Consider the following 23,281-nt stretch of genomic DNA (forward strand, 5'->3'; position numbering starts at 1 on the left):
TCCTGTATCACCACGTGGTGGTGATAGGATGAAAATATTGGATAAACGTGAAGCGTTTTGGATCTTTTCATTAAGAACAAGGACAATTTTCTCACGATCCAGGGGGAGCATGGGGAATATAAACACACAAAAACAACAATCTAAGTGTAGATGTAACCAATAAAAAGGTCCTTAGGGAATCTTGGCCCCTATGAGCAGCCTACTCACAAGAAGGTAGTATTTTTCATTTCTCTCTTGCTGAGGTCGCAATTCTCCAGTGAAGGGGCAACTCTGCATTTCCTGAAGTCCACAGCCTGCCCTTAGTCACCTCTGCTTGAAAACTACTACCTTCAATAATAATAATAATATATATATATATATATATATATATATATATATATATATATATATATATATATATATATATATATATATATGGCTTTAACATCATGGGGTCCAGTCAACATTCATTCAAGTGCGTTGACATTATAAAATAATTATCCCGTGCTAATTGACCATATGATAATGTTATTGTGTTATTATGTTCTCTATAGGTTATCTTGTACTGATAACATCTTCTTGTTCTGTAGTATGTGAAGCAACGTTTGGTATAATATTTATGACAAATCATTACTAGCGATATGCTACAATTTACACATCCTTAAAATCTGGATGATGATGCTATATGCTTTTATTTCTGCTATTATTATTTTCCAAACGTTCCCCATAAATATGAATATTAAGGTTCTCACTATTTCTTTCCAGCTTAGATTCATATTTGTTTATGTACTTACTATATGTTTTTATGATATTTATGTTAACTTTGTGATTATTTCTGTTTGAATTAATTACAATATGTGTAGGTTAATCTCTCAGCAATGACAAAAGATGTTTGCATTTTAATCCTTTTTTTCATTTTTTTCTTCTTATTTACCTCATAGTTTAGTTTTTGATACTACACTAAGGTCTGATTATCTTTTGTTATTTATATTTAAGTGTAAAGTAACTTTACTTTTTAATCTTTGTCCATTTTACTTCCTTTTGTTTGTATGAATAAAGTTTGTTTTAGAAAAAATGTACCAGTTGCCCCTTTGGGCCAATGAGGTATCACGTCGCGTCAGCGCGACTCCAGTGGTGGTCGCGCGTCAATGACGTCACCCTCGGCAGCGTGGAGGATCAACCAGGTATGTATAAAATGCAGATAGTTTAGTATTACTTTACACCTTGATAAAGTGCTCCGGCATGAAACGCGTAGGTGCGTATGATAACTATATACAAATATATTCAGGGACAATACAAGGAGCTTTCAAAAGAACTATTCATCCCACGGGCAGTACAAAGGACTCGGGGCCATCCCTTAAGGTTGGAGGAAAGGAAATTTCACCAGCAACAAAGGAAAGGGTTCCTTACAGTAAGGGCAGTTAAAATGGGGAATTCATTACCCATGGAGACTGTGATGGCAGATACAATAGATTTGTTCAAAAAAAGGTTGGACATCTTTTTAGATGGGAAAGGTATACAGGGATATACCAAATAAGTATACATGGGAAGGATGTTGATCCAGGGATTAATCCGATTGCCAATTCTTGGAGTCAGGAAGGAATTAATTTTTCCCCTTAATGGGTTTTTTGGTTTGCCTTCCTCTGGATCAATAAGTAAGTATAGATATAGAATAAAGTATCTGTTGTCTAAATTTAGCATAGGTTGAACTTGATGGACGTACGTCTTTTTTCAACCTCATCTACTATGTAACTATGTAACTATATGTAATCCATGCTTTTTGGAAGCTTGCAATAAATACTTGATCTGCTTATTTTGGAGTTTGCCTGGGATCTTTTATTATCAAGTTTACAAGTCGCTGGCTGTGCTCTGTTTGGCACACAACTACCTGGATGCATGTAGACACATTGTCTCGGTAATATCTCCACTTGAAAAAGCTTGCGTGACTCACCCCTAGGGGTCCCGGCTTCAGCACAGCACTGAAAGGTAAATGGGGCATAGGGATGTGAGGTTTCCCTGAAACAGTCAAGGGGTCCATAGGTTAATGGGGATACCCAGTAAATATCCAGGTCACCCAGAACCTCTACAGGGGTTCTGATGTGCTCCAACTATGCTTCAGCACAGCCCAAAAAGGTAAATGCTGCAAAGGGATGTAAAGTATCCCTGTAACTATATGGGGTCCCCAGTTTCAGGGGGATACCCAGTTACTGTACAGGTAACCCAGAACCTGCTTAGAGGTTCTGGGGGTACTCCAATCATCTATAAGGTTGTGAGGGAACTTTTTAAAGTCCAGTCCTAAGTTTATTGTATAGAGTGTGGGGAATATGGCTAGTGAGAAATAACGTGCAGCTTCTTATTCTATTTCCCATAACCAAAAGACTTAGGATATTTTTAAAGTGTACATTTTATGGAACATTGTGTTTTCAAACATATCTGTTTGTGCACAGACATGAGCTAGGACTTTCAGAACCAATGCTCTGACAGACCACTGGGGATACCAAGTGGTGCCAGTAGGTCTGGCAGGACATCTGGAGACGAAAGCCCCAGTGGATGACCAAGGTGTCAAGACCATTTGGACAGTAGGGAAGTACTCAAGTATCCACATCCTGAGATCAATGGACGCTCTTTGCTTTTCCATTTGCCCCACCAGACTTGCAGGAGCCTGTCACCGTGGGTGGTATTGAGGCAACCAGGGCCGGAGGTGCCAAATTGCACATGCCCCTTGGTTCATTCAGATTTCCATGAAACCCTGTTTTGTCTACCAGCTTGTCTCTGATTGGCTGCGAAAAATGTCTCACGCTTCTGATAGGGGGATAGTATTCTGTGATTGAAAGTCAGAGGTATTATAACCCTTTGCGCCCATCAGATAGTGGGTTCTCCATGGTCTCTCATAGTTCTCCAGTCCTCTAAGATTCTTAGTTTCCAGTTTCAAGTCTCCAGCAAGAAAAAGGCTGCTTCAGCGAAAGCTGGCTGGAATATTTTCTGTCCTGTTTTTGCAACTGTTATCAGGGTTAGGATTCCCTACACCTAGGAGAGTCTAGGTTTGTACCCCAATTCCCAAGTAAGTTTGTCTTTTAGTTTGTGTAACATTGTGTGTTTGCCTTTTCCTGTCAATTCATTTACGATTTATTTAATTAACTTGATTTGCTTAATGCATGATCCTGGTAAAATGGTGTACATTGCATGGTCTCCTGTGACAGTGACAGTCATTTAAATATACTTTGCATAGTCCTTAGCATATATTGCTTTTTCAGCATCTCTCCCTAATTTATTTGAAGGTAAGTTTGAGGGGACATATATATATAAATGGAGATACTACTAAGAGCGGATCAAAATCAGATTTCCACATAGATTACATTTTCATGGGCACAGCTTTCCAAACCTCACCGGGTTTTATGAGGAAAACACTAAGGAATTAAACATATGATGCCACCTACAGTATGGAGAGCTGCAAGTATCGGCTCATAGAAATCCCAACATCCATCAGGTTCTTGTGAAAGTCCTGGGCACGGGAGCTGTATTGTTCAAAACTTCCTTGTCTAGTGACAGACGCCATGCTGTAGTATACAGGTTGAGGAGGTGTGACAGTGAGGGGGTAACCAGACTCACAATAAAGGTTTCAGGCCATTTGGTTACCTCTGATCCATGTATTGGGGTGCGGGAGTGTCAGCTCTTGAGTCAGTGATTGTAAATGCATGTCTGTAAATTATGCGACAATAAAGAATGTCTGTGTTTTTACCTTTCCAGCTGTGCCAGCGAGCAGAGATTGCTGGGCAATAAGTTTCAAGGGCGATTTTGCGGAGAAAGTCTTGTCAGAATGTGCCTAGCTAGTCGGGGCCCAGAGTTGCTGGATACCCAAAAAATGTACCCAGGAATCAGTTAGGCGACTCACCGCCAGGCTTCCCTGCTTCAGCACAGACCAGAAAGGTAAATGGGGCATGGGGATGTGAGGTGTCCCTGAACATGTCAAGGGGTCCCTAAGGTAATGCCCAGGTCATCCAGAACCTATGTTGGGTTTCTGGAGTACTGTAACCATATATACGGTATTGAGGTATACTATTTTTATAAGTCTATTTTCATACGTGTGTGGGGAATATGGCTCGTAGGAATAAAAGTGCAATTTCGTATTCTATTCCCCATAACCAAGAGACTTAGAAAGTTTAGAGTGTATATTTTTATTAAACAGGGTGTTTTAAAACGTATATGCTTGTGCACAGTAGTATGAGTGTGACGATAGCTTATGACAGGCTGTAATTTACACAAAATATATATAAATATATATATACCTGGGTCTGAACTGGGACGAGACTTAGATATGATAAAATATAATTTATTCCTTGATAAAGGTGAACACACAAAAATGTACAAATAACAGGCAAAATATGGACACTTACTTAAAGATGGGAATGATGAACCAGTCCCAGCTGGACTGGCAGTTCATACAGCAATCATCCCAAGACATTGCATAGCATTTATCTCAGCAGTCAGGTAGCAATTCAGATGATATCAGAAGACCATGAGTAAGGGGGAACTCTGACTTATATATCATTTTAACCCTTCTCTCCCATTCACGGCGCCGAGCCATCTAGCAAAAGTCCTTTTGAAGCTCTTTGAAGCTGATTTTGGACTTCCAGTGTTTAGTGTGAAATATCACACTTAAACTGGTCAGTTCCTTTGGTCCCTGGGCCAAGCATAAACAATTAGGCAATTTAGCCTTTGATCACCAGGCTTTTGTAAATTCCAGCAGGATGTTCTTCCTGCTTATTTACCATAACAGAATAGGACCAAGATTCCATATATACGGTAAATACCTTCATAACTTCATAACTTTAGTTCAGTGATACTTACTGGCATGTGAGACATATTAATACATTCCGTCATGCCTGACGCTCCCACAGAGACTAAACATTACAGTGTAATATTAAACTTAAGGGAGATATTAATATCTGGCTCGTAGTAGCTGGTAGATATCAAGTGTTTAGACTCACCAGGTGGGGCTTGGTCTCACGAATACACATATGTAACTCTTAGCATGTTCAGCCAAGGACATCTCATAATATTCTTATATTTAATAAGGTCACTCATTCTGATTTTCTCCTTGGGTAGCCCCCCCCCTTGCCCCCATCAATAAATCCTTTGAAGCAGGGACCCCGGGGGGGGGGGATACCTTGGTTTGTACTTGGGAGTTTTAACGCTCACAACCCACTCAGTTCCTGGGTCCCGCATAAACAATTAGATAATTAGCCTTTGATCAGGGCTATGTAAATTCTAGCAAGCTGTCCTTCTTGGCAAGTGACCCAGCTCATAGGTGTCAAAAACATTTGGTCTGGTATGCATAACATTTGTTCCTCATGCATTACAAAGGGCAGGCAGAGACCCTAGCATCCTGCCTGTACACATTTTTTTTTTTAAACTGAAACAGAAAGGCACTTTATCAAAAATATATGTTTCCCTTATGACAAAGTTATATTTTTAATAGGTGTGTTCTTGGGGAGTTTCCCTGAGGCTACCCACCAAGAATCAGGGTGCTGGCTTACTCCGTTCCCAAATTACCAGTTTTCATGAAACGGCTCCTGTTATTCAGTACTGCATATAATATTAACCCCTTAAGCTCCAGTGTGTGTGTTGCAGACACTGATATAACAATAAAACATGGGGAACAGGGGAATATACATTTAGACGGCTGAAAAATGGAGCATGAAAAGGTGGGAAAAAGGGAACAACGGGCTATAATCACTATTTTAACATTAACCCTTTCCCTGCCACAGCAACCCTAGTGTATGTGTGAGTGCAAACACCAGCATAACACAATACAGTTACACAGGGGAATATACATTTTCATGTTATAACAAGGGTTAAATCACATTTCTGGACCTCAGCCCAGTTAACCCCTTGTCTCCCTGGTGAGGTTAGAGGGTGGCCAATTGGGGTGTAACCCCTTTAATCCTGGGCCAAATCCTCACGAACGTCACAATGAGCTGGAACTTTCAGATCCAAAGTTCTGAGAGACCATTTGGCTACCAAGCTTGGTGCCAATAAGACTCCTCAGTGTGAGCATTCGCCGTTCTGGTGCTTCTGTCCCCTTAACCCTTTCTCGCTCATCTAGTTCGTATGGCACTCAAGAGAGGCTAACAGGGCGCGCTCCTGGTCCTCTGGCATTGACGTGCGACGCATTCACAGTGCGCGGTCTCCCCGTCTGTCTGCGGTTAATGCCTCTCATTCCCGCCCCGTCCTGACGTCAGAGCTATACAGCGCAACTGTGCTCCGCGCTCCGCGCTCCTCCTCTGTTCCCGTAGGCCCTGCCTCAGGTCTCCGCCCCCGTACTTGCGCAGATGTCGTGGCGTGCCAAGACGGCGTGCGACCGGGTCACCCGCGTGATGCGCGGGTTGCGCGCAGCATGCGCGCACTCTCTGATGCGGTCTCAATTGGCTGTGCAATAGGACGCACCTGCACGATCCAGCAACTTATCAGGAACCGCAGCCCTACTTACTGGATATCTCCCATTGGTGGGAAGCCCTTTAAATATGCTCTCTGTGCTCCCATACCTCGCCGAACATAACTTCTGTGTGTGACACTTACCCTCGCTACTCTGTGCCTGTCTGCCTTACCTTGCTGCCTGACCTTGCCTGGAACCTTGGACCTTGTGTTATTCTCCTGCACCGACCAGGCTTTGTATACGACGACGCTGCTCTCTCCTGCACTGACCCTGGCTTAGGCTCTACGACAACGCTACTCTCTCCAATCCTGACCCCAGCTTCGTAACCCAACGATCCACTACGCTACACTCCTAGCCCCGGCAAGTATCACGTTTACGCTGTCCTCTACTACCCTGATCCGGCCTGCAAGACTATCCTACACTCTAGACGCGCCCTCGCGGTTGTGGTCGGCGTTCTATACCAATCCCTACCTCAGACCCGCGTCGTGCCTCGTTTGTGGTGAGCTACGCGTTAGACTCAGACTCAGGACATGAAAGCCTCAGAGGTTGCCAGGTGTGGAAGCCCTTTGGGTACCGGAGTTCGGCTCAAGTACTCACGTCCTGGGGTGAATGGAAGTCATCGGACCACCATTTGCCCCAACTCACACATTGAGTCCAAATCAGTAGGTGGCTTCTGAATACGAAGTGGCAGAGGTGCCAAACCCTTGGCTGATTCTGAATCCATGCTTGCCCAGCTTCAGTAGGCTGGCAGCGCTCTAATTGGCTGGTAAGAATGTTCCCACGCTCGGATTGGCTGTAGTATTTCATGAATGAACTGAGAAATACTATAAGAATCCCTCAGCCAATCCTGACAGCAGATTCTAAGGGCCAGAACAGCAGCAGCAAATTTGAATGTCCAAAAAGATGTTCTGACACAAATAGCGAAGATACTGGCTTCAGAAATCCGAGGTGAAATATTTTTAGTTCCGCTTTTTGCGCCCAAGTTCTGAGAATTTAACCTAGTGGTCGCGGCTGGGATTACAAGTCGATTTTAGTTCCAGGACGTTTGGAGCTAACTCCCGGTGAAGCGATTTCAAGTGCTCCGGAGCAGATCCAGCGGTGGCGTCAGGAACTTCATGCCGATTTGAGTTCCAGGAACTTTTGGGCTAAGTCCCGGTCAACTAAAGATTCTTGTTATACGTCTGTTTTAGTTAGGAAAGTCTAGTTTTCTTGCCAGGTCCCAAGTAAGTGTGCCCTTCTTATGTAGTTTGTGTAACATTGTGGGTATGCCTTTTCATGTGAATACGTTCATGATTTATTTCACTTATCTTGTTTTGCTCAATCAATGATCCCAGTAAAAAGGTGGTCTCCCGTGACAGGAGGGTGAGAGGGGTTTGGGCTTTCTTTAATAACAAAGTTTATATTTAGAGGGAAGCAACAGAATGTAACATCAGCAGCGATCGATGCTCTGTCAGGGTGTGCTCACCACAAACAAGGCGAACCAGCGGTGCTGAGGTGGGAAATAGATATAACGCCACCCATGTCCGTGCACAGAGCAAGGGTCAGCAAGGCAAGGCAAGACTGTAGAGGCAAGGATAGGTAAACACGGCGCAACTGGTACTATGCTCAGCCAAAGTGCCAGTGGCACAGCTGAGCAAATGTAGGTGAGAGCGTCCAATGAGAAACCTGCAACGTGGGGGTGTGTCCACAGGGGATGTGGTAGGCAGAGTGCAGGTGCAAGGAGAACCTGTAAGAGTAGGAAGGCAAGTCTTCAGGGCTAGAGCGCGCAGGCATGCGCGCTAGTGCAGCGGCGGTCGCCCGGCATGGGAAGAGGCGGGAGCGAGCGGCGCGGAGGAGCCCGCGGCGGTGAAGGTGAGTGTTGAGCGCGCTGAGGCGGCGTGGCTCCCTGAGCCTCACACTCTTCTATTGAGATGTAAATAGAGAACATTAAGCCCTTTAAGAGGCCGTCCAAGCGTTGCTTAAACATTGTTAAAAAATGTGGGTTAATATAGGCCGCCTTTGATTACCGTTGTAAGACACATGTTATACTGATGTGACCCTTTTAAAAATGCAGTCTAAAATTTATTTAAATTTAGGCTGCCTTTGATTACCTTGAGCTGCAGATCAATTCGTTCTCCCGTGATCGATCGATAAAGATCCAGTATCACTAAATGGCTGCTTTTCAGTTTCAAACCAATCCTTCAGTCAGTGTCACTCAGCAGCTACAATGCATCCTAATATTACTAAGGTAACATTGTCTATTGTTACAGTTTGCAGCTCATACTGCTGGGAACATTGGCAACAGATGATCACAAACAGGAAAACCTGCTATAGGAATCAGAGGATGCTCAGAGTATTAACACTCATTAATAATGGCATTAAGAGTTGAATTTAAAAAATGAAAACTTAGTAAGTATCTAATACTAAGGAGCTGATTTCTTAAAAAACACACGGAGCATATTGCATGAACCCCTAATTATTAAGCCCCGGATCATGCAGTTAATTCATTGTCACTTTGCACTGTCATGTTCTGTCCAGGATAACCCAGCAATGGACTAAATCATACACACAGGGAGAGGCTCAGTACCCATCTATACCTTAACAAGCCAGGCGGCCCTGGCACATTGCAACAAAGTCTCAGGGCTACAACTGTGGGGCAAAAAACTAGAGACCCAAACCCGGCTGTGCCCCCCGCCCAGGCGGAGAGGTTGTAGAGCAGGGGTGCTCAACTCCAGGTCTCTTATTAAGGATATCCCTGCTTCAGCACAGGTGGGTCAATCAAAAATAACTGAGCCACCTGTGCTGAAGCAGGGACATCCTGTACCTGTTGGTGGCCCTTGAGGACTGAAGTTGAGCACCCCTGTTGTAGTGTTACCTACAGATACATTTTTGACCATAACTATTTCAATAAGAAAGTCCGGCGTTAATTATCAAAGTCTCCTGGCTGCAAAACGGGCGTAAAAATAGTACAAAAAAAATCCATGGGGATGAGAAACCTGTTATTTTGTTGTTGTTTGCACCACAATGACGGATACATAACCTGCCCGGGGATCTGTAAGGACGACGCAGATATGGGACAGTCCTTACCTTGCGATTAGAGCGGAGGGACAGGTGGATGTGCAGCTCACACAGGTGGGATGAATACAGTTCTCTGAGCTGTTTCTGGGAACACTCTCCTTATATACACTGACAGGCAAAGCCATGTATAGACTGATGCAGCCTGGGGCCTGGGAGGGACCCGTCACAGCGCTGCCATGCAATTATCATTGGGTCCAGACTGGAGTGTAATTGTGTGTAACAAACGCAGCTCATTCTGGCACTAGATGTATGCGGAGAGGAGGAAGATGTACGCAAACGCGCGTCCTGTAGACAATATATGATTGTACCGCTCGGCCTGCCCACAAGCCAGACGAGACCCCAGGACAGGTGGAAAGGAGTAAAACCACACACCTAACAGTAAACGGGGCACGGCCGGAGTGTGGTAGTAGCGTAGGTAGTCCGGGTAACAAGAATGTAAATGATACCGTACTTGACAGCTCCGGCGTAGAAGGGTAAAGTTCGTAAGCCAAGGGTCGAAGGTTGGAGAGGGCAGCGTAGTCGATTGTCCGTAAGCCTGGGTCGTGGGAGTGGAGAGAGCAGCGAAGTAGATTGTTTGTGTGCCGTGTCCAAGGGTTGTGGAAGTCTGCAGCATAGAAAGTCAAAAGGGTTCCAGAGAGCAGCGTAGTAGAGTCCAAAGCAAAAGGTCAAATCCAGGGAGGTCAGCAGAATTTCCAGGGACAGGAGCAAGCACTGAAAGACAAGAGAGGCCAGGCAACAGCAGACAGCACCAAGGTACAGAAGCTACGCAGAGCAAAGAGGAAATGGTAAAGGGGGATTATATAGGGGGCTGGGACCAATCAGGGAAAGGGGAGTGACGGAGAAGCGGCCCGAAGAAATACCTGATAGGAGAGCAGAGTGTGAAAGTTTGAGACCAATGGGAGTGAGGGGAGGAACAGACAAGTGACCTAGGTAAGACCCAGATAGAGGAGAATTGCTAGAGGCCTGGGGAGTGGTCAGAGTAAGGGGAGGGACGGACAAGGGAAGGGACAGAAAGGGAAGGAGAACCTAAGAGGCAAAGCTGATGGGGAAGGAGCGTGTAAGGTATGTGCGCCGCGTCAGAGGGGGCGGAGAATGGGAGTGCCGTACCGGAGGGTTTGGGAGTAGACGGAAGAAGGGGAGGAGCAGGAGGGACGGACCGGGGAAGGGTCAGGTAAGGAAGAGGAACGTGGGAGGCGGAGCTGACAGGGCAGGGGCGGAGACACGCAAGGTGCGCGCACCGCGTCAGCGTAGGCGGAGTCAGGCGCCCGGCTCCAACTAATGGCGACTTGGGTCCGCGCGCGCCCGTAGGGATGACGCGCGTGGCCTGGAGGTGCGGGGACAGCAGCCAGCAGCGGGGAACACCGCCAGGGAGCCTGAACGGCCTGTGAAAAAGGTAAGGAGGCGCTGGACGCGGGTATACCCGCAGCGCGGATCCTTGCAATGATATGAAATAAGACGACATAATGCAATGTAACATAATATCATATATTATGACAATGTAATACGATATTGTAATATGATGTAAGGCAGCTAAGGACCTCTGTCACGGGAGACCTGGACTATCACACCAGGGATCAATTTGCTGGACAGAAACACAGCGTAACAAAAATGAATTTATTGGAAAAAAGTATCCACAACAATTCACAGTAAAACAACGCACACTTACAACTGGGAGACTGGGGTTACTCTATAACCCAAAGCGCAGGGACCTCTCAAAAGAGATTTCCCCTGTTATTTCTTCCATGCTGTGTCCTCTGGAACAAGACTCAAAGCCTGGCACCAACACTGGAGTTGACACTGCAGCTGGAATCCCCACTGGAACATCGATCTTGAGCTAAAGCGGAAAGCTAAAGCTAACAGCAACGCCCAGCTAACTAGGGGCCTCCCTCACTACCTTTAACACCCCATGGCATAACATGGTTACATAAAAAAGGAGTTGAGACCAGGTGTTTTCAATATGACCAAGCCCCTGATTGGTGGGTAGAAATGCAACAACAAAAGAGTTACATGAAGAATGTTACATGGAAAGGTCAACACTTTGAAACATTTCTCCTGAACATAACATTAACCTGGTCCCTGAAGAGCTGGAACCAAGCTTACACTACAGATATATACTGTACAGTATAACATAATACAAATGTAATATTGACAGGAAGGGGTAATGGCGGGCTTGACCTTTATTAAAAGCAGTCCCATTTACTGCTACCATCACAACTCCACCCTTTAAGTGCAGAGCTCTGGGATAGCAAGCCCAACCGGTTGATCCCCAAGCATGACACTTGAAGGTAAGAGCTTAGCCTGCCCCAGATTGTCCTGCCGAGAAAGTCCATTGGCATTGTCATGCTCATCTCCTTCTTATCCTGTATGGTGAAGTCATATTCCTGTATGGTCAGACTCCACCGCAGCAGCTTGGCATTATCCCCTGAGACCCACTGTCACGGTGACTTTATGGCAGGCTGCAATTTACACAAAATATATATAAATATATATATATACCTGGGTCTGAACTGGGACGAGACTTAGATATGATAAAATATAATTTATTCCTTGATAAAGGTGAACACACAATAATGTACAAATAACAGGCAAAATATAGACACTTACTTAAAATGGAAATGATGAAGCAGTCATATCTGGACTGGCAGTTCATACAGCACTCTTCATAGTCATCAAGACACCAAAGACATGAAAAGACCTCTGGCAGGAAGACAGTGCATAGCGTTTCTCTCAGCAATCAAGATGGTATAGAACAGACTGAACAACTGGATAAAGGGTTGACCACAGATTATATACCTTTTGTGGTCCTATCTTTAATCTTAAGTACAGGTGATTGGTTTTCAATTACCTCCAGCCACTCACTAACCTGGGAACACATTTTGATCCATGCCCCCCTGCTTGTTGGGACATGCGCAGTAGAGCTCTGGGGTCTCATTTCTATAACCCATCCTCTACCTCAGGAATGCCAGCTAGTCTACCAAACTGAGTACCTGGCAGGAAATTCTTTGTTGTGAGGTGTGAACTGGAACACTTGAAGACTGCTGTGGTTTGAGTAGTCTCCACCCTCATGCAAACAGTAGAGGTGACAAAATCCTTTGAAACATACTTAAGTCCTAGACATTGGGTCGCCTTTCAGGCCATATGCTACCCTGGTATGCAAAGGAATTTACTCTGGGTTTTACCCATACCTTGAAACACAGTATGTTGGATAAAACATGAACATATTAAAATATCCGGTTGCTTGGGGTCCAGCAGGTCCAAACTTCCCAGTTCTCAATGCCGGAACTGGGACACCCTATGGTCCAATTTGCGACCTGCTACGACCTGGGAAACCGGAGATACACAAATACACTTAAAACCGTTTTACATTTTAATACACAAATCTCCGCTGTAAATTAAATCACGGTTTTTCACTAAATCCCCATTGAAACCAACGGGCCTCGCCGCCATAGACTTTCAATGGCAAACTGCCGCCGTTGGCTGCTATGGGAATCCCCGCCTTAGAATTTCAACGGGGCGATGCCGCCGTTGAAGTCAATGGGAGTTTTCCGCCGTAGCCGGTCAATGGGTTTTGCCCGCCATTGGAGTCTATGGGAAAAGTCCCGAACCTTCAAGGGGGTCCATACTCTGTCGAGTTGGTCCAAGCGGGTCAAGGATGGTTCTACAGTTATGCCGGAGCAGTGGCTACAGACACCCCAAACCCCGATCCGCTGGGCCCTCCGGAACCGGAGCTATGGAATACCAAAATTCAGCTTTTCACACTTAGTCGTTTTCTCGAGCTGTTTCTGCCGCCGCCATTGGAACCTATGGCGCAGCCCGCTCTTCTCGGTTCGACCCTTATCGGGGGTCCAGGATACGGGGACCCGGTTGTGGTCGAGTGGAGGGAGGTCTAGGAACTAGGGACAGAAAGAATTTTATCCCTAGGTGCCCTAGAACTGTTTATTCCCACGCCACTTGTCATTGAACTTGACTTGTAAGTGATCAAAGCTCTCCTATTGAAAATGTATCCGCATTGCGGTTAAGCGGTTTGGACGGCTGCCAACTTCTTCCTGGAAAGTTCTCTCGAGGATTTCTCCATTGAAGTCAATGAGCCCATTGACTTTCAATGGGAAACCGCCGCTCTCCCTCTCGGACGCCATCTGCTGGTCTTCTCAGGAACAGGACTCCACAGCAAGATTCACCATTAGAAAGCATTGAGCCCTAATGGCGGCCTATGGGAACCTGCAAAATGGTGCCTGAAAAGGCGGGAAAGTTACACAAAGGGCTATAATCACTATACACTACCGACACACTTTATTAAAGTGTGGCCGGTACCGCAAGCCGGGAGATTTCCCGGCTTGCTAGTGGCCGCCCCTCGGCGTGCCGCGCGTCATAGACGCGCGGTCACGCGTCTTCGGGAGCGTTCGCCCCCTGCACGCGCGTCCAGGGGCTCCCCGAGGGAGCCCTGGTGTCCCGCGATCGCGGGACAGCGGCAGGGGGTTCCGGGGGACCCAGCGGACCCGGCAGCGGTAGGGAGAGCGCCCCGATCGGAGGGCGCTCTTCCGCTGCTTCGGCGCGCGCCCGTCACTCTCGGGCGCGCGCCAGGCTACTGCTGCGGCCAAGAACGGGCAAATGCTCGAATAAACTTGGCCGCAGCAGTACCACTATTATATGGATCCCAGTGTGTGTGTGATGCAGACACTGATTAACAATAAAACATGGGGGAACAGGGAATATACATTTTCAGGTGATGACAAGGGTTAAATCACACGTCTGGGCCTCAGCCCAGTTAACCCCTTGTCTCCCTGGTGAGGTTAGAGGGTGGCCAATTGGGGTGTAACCCTTTTAATCCCGGGCCAAATCCTCACGACCGTCACACCCACTGCAACCAGCTCAGGGGATTGTGGTCCATAATGACCGTTAAAGGGCAGCCATATAAATACAGTTGGAGTTTCCGGAGGGCTCCTACTATGGCCAAGCACTCTCAACCGTAGCATAAGCAGCCTCCGGATGTAATAGCTTGCAGCTCAGGTACACGATTGGGTGTTCAACCCCTTCAGCACCCACCTGACTCAGCACTTCACCGATACCAAAGATAGAGGCATCAGTTTGAATCAGGAACCGTTTGTCATAGTCAGGAGCTGCCAAAATCAGAGCGCTTGCCAGGGCAGACTTGAGAGCTGAGAAAGCACCCTCAGAATCCAGTGACCAGGTTACCATGCGAGGGAGCCTCATTTTAGTCAGGTTAGTCAAGGGTTTGGCAAGGGCACTGTAGTGTGGTACAAACTTGCGGTAATACCCTGCGGTCCCCAGACAAGCTAGCACCTGTTTCTTGGTCTTTGAAACCAACCACCCCACAATGGCTTTCACCTTGGTGGAACCAGGCTTTATATGCCCCATGCCTACCCTGTGCCTGAGGTATACAACCTCTGCCATCCCTATTTGGCACTTAGCCGGCTTTAGCGATAGTCCGGCCTCCTGAATGTGGGCTGGGACCACCGCTACATGGGTAAGATGGTTAGCCTACAAATTACTAAATGCAAATAGGAAAAGGAAGTGGCAGAACACAACCGGAAATGTCCAAAAAATTAGGCGGAAAGTGCGTTATCCATAAAATTATTTAATGGTCATGGTTAGAAAAAAAGACAAGGCATTACCCATCCAGGATACCACACCCAGTACCCTACCTCCTTTCAAGATATATACTCCAGGCATCACACCGGAATAATCTTCATTACCTATACATATTGTTCTGTTAACAGTCTATAGCACCACGCATGACTATACTTAGGAATTACTAAAGACCGCTAGGCTGTTTAAGTACCCCTGGGCATACCCCTGCATACCCTCCAGCAGGCGATTGACCAGACTCTGGAAGGTAGCCGGCATTGTCTTCATCCCGAAGGGCATGACTAAAAATTTGTACAAGCCACTTGGGGTGATGAAGACAGACTTCTCCCGTGCCTCGAACAGCTCATCCATCCGAGGCATGGGATAAGCAACTGACATGGTCTGGGCATTTAACTGCTGGTAGTACATGCAGAACCGGGTGGTTCTGTCCTTTTTGGGGACAAGGACCACTGGTGAGGCCCAGGGACTCTGTGACCTGGAAATCACTCCCATCTCAAACATCTCTGCAATCTCCTTCTCCATGCTCTGCTTTACTTCCACAGACACTCGGTATGTTGACTTATGGAGGAGCCTCTGATCACCAGGGTTGACCGGATGATCAGTGAGGTGTGTTCATCCCAGCTTGTCCGTGACCAGACTCCCATACCTTCCTAACAACTCTCGCAGCTGCTTTCGTTGGGAAGCCACAAGCTGGGACCGATCCCTATGTCTTTTACAGAGCCTCCCTGCCTAGTTTTCCTTAGGAGATTGGGCAGAGCTCTGCTCGCCGTGTCTCCCGATGGTGGGCAACACACCACCTTCACCACCGACCCCACTCGCATGGTTTTCTTTTAGCATGTTGATGTGGTAGCTCCAGTGTCTACCTAACTCCTGATCTAGAGCTACCACGTAATTTGACTTGTTCACTCGTCGGATTACCGGGTACGGGCCAGACCAGGCAGCCAGGAGCTTATTCTGGCAAGTTGGATTTAGAACAAGCACCTGCTACCCCAGAATGAACTTTCTACTACTGGCATTTCTATCATGCCAGTGCTTTTGCCTCATCTGAGTTCCCTTGAGGTTAGCTTGCGCTAATCTTATCAGAGTGGTCCACGGACCTGGCGCCCGTATAGAAGCTTGAAAAGCCGGTAGAGGTACAGTAGACTCCTGTGGCACCTCGCTGTATGTGAACAGAAGATGCTGCAGGTATGCTTCCAAGTCCCCTCCACAGGCCTCCACAAATGCCTGCAGCATTGAACCACTCACAAAATCCATTGGTTTGAGGGTGTAGGGGGTCGAGCAGGGAGGGGTGACCCAGCACGCAGCCCAGAGACTTTGGAGCAGCTCCCTCAGGAACTGTGCTCCCTGCTCAGTCAGGATCTCACTAGGGTAACCTACCCTAGTAAAAAATATATGAGCGCCTCGGCCACGTTCTGGTTGTCAATGGAGGAAAGAGCCACTGCCTCTTTGTACTGGGTCACAAAGTCCACAACTGTTAAAATATAACTTTTCCCTGACCTACTTGGGATCATCAGGGGTCCGATGATATCTACCGCCACCCGCTGGAAGGGTTCCCCAATAATTGGGAGAAGCTTCATGGGTGTCACGCTGCGCTCACCACAAACAGGACGGAAGACCGCGGGGCTGAGGTGGGGATAGAAAGGCACCGACCCACAACCATGCAGTCCTGTCCGGAATGCGTAGTCCAAGTCGTACCGCGTCGTAGGGTTGGAGTGGTCAGGGTAGTCAGGGTACTTGCCGTGATCCGGGATTGGAGAGTAGAGGATAGTAGATTTCCGTAGCCAAGGTCCAGGGTAATAGAAGGTAGAATGGTCGAGAGCGAAGCCGGGTTCAAAGTGCTGGAGAAGGTAGGAGTCCAATAGAACAGCCAGGTTCAAGTATCAGGAAACAGACAGGTCAGGCCAAGCAAAGTTCAAGCAACACAAAACAGCAGCGGTGAGCACAATGCATAAACAGGAGTTTATGCTCAGCAAGGAATGCCAGACAGGAGCAGGTATACACTGGCGACACACTTTATTCGAGCTCGGCTAGTCCCACGAATTCGGGTATACCCGGGTGTATTGAGGTTTGTGACTGTTTTCTGCCCGAGTGCATTGAGGTATTTTCAGGCAGGGATTGAAGCATTTTATTCCCGCTGACTGCAATACTGCACAGTATATATATATATACTGCATTACAATTCATGAATTTATGCCATCTGGTAGACACGCGAAGCATTGCAGCCTATTAAATCCTAATCATTATCATTTAACAGATCAACCGCCTGTCAGCCAGGCATGAACCCAGGCTGGGAAGGCAAACGCAACGGGGCTTGTCAGAGGTGAGGAGCGGCGCATTCCAGGCATCTGCCAGGTACATACTGGGTATTTGCTCGAATAAAGTGTGTCGGTGCAGTATATGCAGGGAGGATCCAATTACATTGCAGGGGTGTGATCCGGTCCTCCAATGGTGTCCGAGCAGCAGTAATTAGAAACAGCCTGCAGGTCATGCTTTCCTGGTGATTGCCTTGGTTGCCGAGCAACCCGCGCGCGTGCGCGATGCGCGTCGCAGAGCGCTGACGTCACGCGGGTGGACGGCCGAGTTCCCTCCCAGTGGGAGGTGCTGGCAGCTTCTCACTGAGCGTGCGTGTACTGCACTAGCCGTGCGTGTGCGCATAGGAACGCCGTGTGACGCGTCAGTGGGGCGGTCCGTGACCGGAGTAGCTGCGGATGTGACAATGGGGGCCTTTGCTCGATTGCCTCACTGGAAGGTATCATAGGTATGGCAGAACGCCGATGCCTCCCTTGACACCCCCGACCAGAATACATTTTGGGTCAGCCTGGCTCTTGTATGGGTAACCCCCTGATTCCCTGATAGCAGGAACGCATGCGCTAAGTGCAGTAACTAGGTCCTGTATTTACTAGGTACCACTGTCACGGGACACCAGCACTTTTAACACTTTTAACCTTCTGGGATCATTCACTAGGCAAAACAAGGTAGTGGAATAAAATGAGGTTTATTCGGGTGAAACTCGCGTACACACAATTGATATACAAAATACAGACAAAACACACACTTACTGGGGGTCTGGAGTCGAAATCTAGACTCAAATAGGTGCAGGGCGCCCACTTAGGAAGGCTTACCCTGACCGGGACCTAGTCCAGAGCTCCGTGGTACACTTTTCGGGGAGAATACCCAACCACGACCGCTACGTTCTAGTCTGAGAACTTGGTCCTCGCCTCTGACATAGTTTCAGCTAGGCAGTGTTTCCCAGCTCCAAAAATGAAGCCGGTTGCTCTGCTATTCGCAACAGAGCAACTTTCAGAAGCCCGCCTTTGCCTCACCAATTCAAGCCACAGATCATCTGGTTCTCTAATCGGGCAGTCTTCTTACATAGACCCCGCTGGGCTATCTTCCTTATGGAAGTCAGACTGGCGACCAATCAGAGAGGGGGTTTGTCCGCAACTACCAATCACGAGCCTGGGGCTCACTCTGCTCTATCCAATCAGAGGATGGGGTGTGCCTAGATTCAGGATGCCGGCAAAGCAGGAAATATGACCTGCTCAATGGAAATCGCGCCTACGAGCTCCGTCTTGGCAATGACTTTTCAATGTCAGCCCAATGCTGCCCGCTGGGCAGGCGCCACAATGTCTGCCCACTACAACGGGTCTCCCCCGCTTGGAGCCCAGCCACAGACATGTTCCTCTGCCCTTCCCCACCTGCCAGCTGTCCTGACACCTTGGACTTCCCTTCTCCCCCTTTGTGTCTGTTCACATCCAGTCTCGAAGCACTTTTCACAATGTGATAAAGGGGGGGTTAAAGGATTAATGGTGAGAGGAATTGAAAAAGTGTTTGCTACTGAGAGAAGTGGCGACATACTCAATATGCTGGACCGCAGGGAGGCATATTGGATTTTTATGCTACAAACCAGAACCCCCTACGGTCTAAACATAGAGTGGAACCTGAGCCATTTTTTAAATCGTTGAATATTGTTGATCTTTCCTCATCTTTACCCAGTAGGGGTCATTTCCAGACTTTATGCACTGTGTACTGATAGTAGAATTTGACGACTGGTAGAATATCCATCATGCATATCATTCACTTTGGGTATACCACAGAATATTATTAATATCCATTTAATAACATCCATTTAAATTATTGGATATTATGGCTATTAGATTCATTATTATATTTCTGTTAGAAATTAGTGGAAAGCTATTTTGTTGATTCATATTTTCATCACTCTTTTGATGATGAACACTCATAGACATATAGCAGAATGTTATATTTTTAATGCATAAATGTATTGTAATGTGTTTCTAATGATTGTGGTTGTTGTACTGCTTGTATTAATTCCGTTGTTACTTAGGTATCAATGTAGTGACAGGGGTTTGTTTTTATTCATGTATATTGTAATTTTGGGACATGGAGCAATTGGGGTCGGATACCCGTTTATGAGGCACCCTGTTTGTTTACTAATAAATATAGGGATATGTATTCCTGTACTCTATCAACTTTATTTTGTAGGGTGACTATTGTTTATTGTGGTTTGACTCACGCTCATTCATGGCTTTCCTGAAGGGACCGAGGGGTGGGCGTGTTGCCATTTCAGCCTCACTTCCTATTGGCGGAGTGGCGGCGCGCTCGGGCCAATCGGTGGCCTAAAGGTATGTCACGTGGGGCGGAACATATCGCATAGTTACAGGCTTGTGACTTCAGTTGATTTATTCCGTCTCTAAGGTGAGCATGCGCGAGCGAGCGGGGGGGCGTATCTACCCACTGGCATTTGTGCCTGATGTGGTGGCGCCTCGCGTGACGTCACGTGCATGCACGCTTAGGGGGCAGTTTGATTTCTCACGAGTGCTTCTAATCATTGTGATTTAGTTAGGGGTATATAAGACACCTACTTGCTCTATATCCCATACTCCTTGATAAAGGACCTACCGGTCCGAAACGCGTAGGAGGTTGTGTATTTTTTTCCCCCTGGGGTGATGATTTTATCAGTCATGCACTGAAATAAATGGAATTTACTTTTTATCTACCACCTGACTCCCTGGCTGTGCGCTATTTGCTCTGTTTTCTACTTCTCCCCCTTTGACCTACTGACTCTATGCAGACATCCCAGCACCTATGTAGATGCCTGGGCTGACTGCCTAGAGTTTAATACATAGTGTATAAAACACTGTTTTAATAAACACGTATCTCTTGGGGAACGGGTCTGGGATCCTTGGGCTCGAAAACAAGGATTCTGGGGGACACTGTGTAGCCCAGGTGTAATTCACCTCGCTTAACCGTAAATCATGCCTGCACGACAGGGAGAATTACGGTACCACCGGTAACTTTGTCCCCTGAACTCCTACACAAAATCTAAGCACATTTTGACCCAAATAACCCACTGAAATCTCCCACTCCCAAAGACTCATGTTTATGGGGAAAAGGGAACAGGTAAACTAAAAACAGTGCAAGTTTTTCCTATACATTACATTGGGCTTCCATAACAAACCACGGGGCCTATTCTAGAAGCCTTGATAAGCCACTTATTGAGCACTTCTTGGCCACAATGCCTACTGCAATCTATTCGATAAGCCTCGATAAGTGGGCAATAAAGGCATGAATCGACAAATTTTGTAGCCGTCCAAAACACATTGCCGGGCGAAGGGCGATAAGCCACTTATCGGCAGGTTTTGAAAGTGGTGCAATTCTAGTAGCCTCGATTAGTTTATCGAAGGTTAATCGCTGCTCTAGAATGGCGATTTTCTTCTAAAATCATCACGTCAGGAAAAGTTGGCGTGAGGCTGGGGAGAAGCCGCTGGGAGGCAGCGAGAGAGGACTTACAAAAAAAATGCATTTTTCCTGCATGGGATTGATGCCAGTAGTCTCCGGAACTGATACCCATGTATATCAGCACCAGAGACCCCTGGCATGAACCGCATGCAATAAAAATGCATTTACAGACAACTTCATTACCTTAGCGGCTAACCGCTAAGGCAATGAAGGGGTTAACTACCAGTGCCCGATTTATTGTGGTTAGCGGGTTGTGGGTGAAGGTGGTATTTTGCCCTTGGTGTGCGTTTAGGCCTTGCTGTGGGGGGAGGTGGGGTTTGCGGGTGGAGTTAACCCCTTCATTACCATAGCAGTTAATACCGCTAAGTTAATGAAGGGGTTAACCCCTCCCGCTACCACTCAGTAGGCCTAAACATCCATCCTTGGGGCTAAAACCCCCTTCACCCAATCCCGCTACCCACAATATACAAAAATACACACAACAACCCTACTACCCACCTCCTCTACCCCCAACACGTACAGTAATGGGCAAAATAACTATTATGCAGATATGGATAATACTGTAGCTAATTTGCCCATTCAAAATAAAACATTAGCCAACCGGCATATATAAAGTAAATAAAACTTTCTACTTACCCCTGCCATCATGAAGGTCATCCTCGTCAGTATACTGCAGGTTCATGTTCTCCGATGCCAGAAAGAATACTAGAAAAAATACAATCTAATGGCACCTAACCCCTTAATCACCTTAGCGATTAATAACCACTATGGTATTAAGGGGGTAACCCACCCTCCCCTGCTAACAACCCAGGAGGCCTATCCACCCACCCCTGGACCACTATACCCACCCTCTACCCATTGATTGGCACAGTGGTACATCATACCCATATAATATGGGCATGATAAGCCACTATAGCACTCAATGGTTAACCTAATAAAAATAATTAAATCCAAAAATACACAATAATAAAAGAAATACACAAGCACCTAAACATCCCAACAATAAAAGAACTAAAAAGCCTAATAGTACACATGAATTAAATGTATCTATCTAGCACTAGCCAACAAAAATATTAAATTAATTAAACAACTAGCCAACAAATCAGTTAAACAAATTAAACCACTAGCCAACAAAACTATGGATTAATTTAAACCACTAACCAAGTCTAAAATGTACTAAAAACAAGCCATCCAAATGCAAAACTATTTAATCAAAACAGAAATAGAAAAAATAATCAATTCGAGACAAGCATTTGACAAAAAATGCATTGCCTGTCACTGTATTTATCTGTACCCTAAAGGGGCACAGATTAATACTTTAGCAGTCTATGGGCTATCAAAAACATAAAACTAAATAAATACAATAAAAAAAAACTTTTAAAAGATATTTACATACATTCAATATTTATTTTACGTTTAGAAGTCTTCACCCTCCGAATCCCGGCAAATCAAGAAGCTCTCGACCCGCGATGTCATCACCCACAATCCTTCTCCATCCACCTTAAAGAGCAGCAACAGTTAAAAAAAGTCTTCTGTCTTTGATCATTTTTCACCGTCTTCTATCTTTATCTGTCATCATTTTCTTCTTTTCTTTAATCTTGAATCTTCTTTCTTTCAATCCAAAACCCCATGTTAAATCCACAACGGATGTTGTCTCGTCGGCTTCTTGATCTTAAATTAGACGGAAAAAGCCTTATAAAGGGCCTGTGACATTTTACGGTCAGATGGTACAGCTCCAATCTGATTGGACGCTGTATCATGTGCCCGCCTCTTTTTTTGCTTTTGTTTAAGGAACCTCTCCAAGGGAGGTACATCACATCCTTAAAACCACATGGCTATATCACATGGTATTCCAGCCAATGGGATTGAAGACAATCCCATTGGCTCCTGCACCATGTGATATGTTCCATGAGTAAAAAGGATGTGACATCACTTTAAGGGATGATGTCACATCCTTTTTACTCATGGAACATATCACATGGTACAGGTGCCAATCCTACACAATTTGTGAGTAAAATATCAGTATTGCTGGTATCTCCGGTCTGCAATACTTTACACAGATTTTAATGCCACCCTTAACCTTCTGTTCCCAAAGTCCTGGTCCTGCAACTATTTCCTAACAGGGACCCTACCCACACATGGCATCCCTAGCTTATAACCCTGCAGGGGACAGTATAAAAGGCAACAGAGTTACAGGGAAACATAACAAGGTACATTACTAGACCCAAGAGCTGACACTCAGCTCTTAACACACGGTTTTTAGGGGCAGCCCTCCTGGCTTCACTTTATTATAAAGGCCGGCTACCCCTACTGTCACAACCACCAACTGATATATATATATACACATATATATATACACACACACACACACACACACATTATATACATATTATATACACCTTACATATACATATTATATTGTATACACATACTACAGTA

General features: G+C 46.1%; 1 protein-coding gene across 3 annotated transcripts in view; it reads right to left on the minus strand.

The window, feature by feature from the left end:
- LOC142504017 (putative ferric-chelate reductase 1) overlaps positions 1-23,281 on the minus strand; it is a 69,575-nt gene that overhangs the window by 35,999 nt on the left and 10,295 nt on the right. Inside the window, exon 1 of one of the 3 annotated variants that reach the window (XM_075617116.1) lies at positions 22,239-22,509. The exons of 1 other annotated variant lie outside the window; for it this stretch is intronic. The gene's annotated coding sequence lies outside the window, so the exon portion shown is untranslated. Of the gene's footprint in view, positions 1-9,481; positions 9,596-22,238; positions 22,510-23,281 lie in introns of those variants that run through there. One more of the 3 variants, XM_075617115.1, reaches the window with a different exon arrangement.

Source organism: Ascaphus truei, chromosome 10, assembly GCF_040206685.1.
Source record: "Ascaphus truei isolate aAscTru1 chromosome 10, aAscTru1.hap1, whole genome shotgun sequence".
Taxonomy (NCBI): domain Eukaryota; kingdom Metazoa; phylum Chordata; class Amphibia; order Anura; family Ascaphidae; genus Ascaphus; species Ascaphus truei.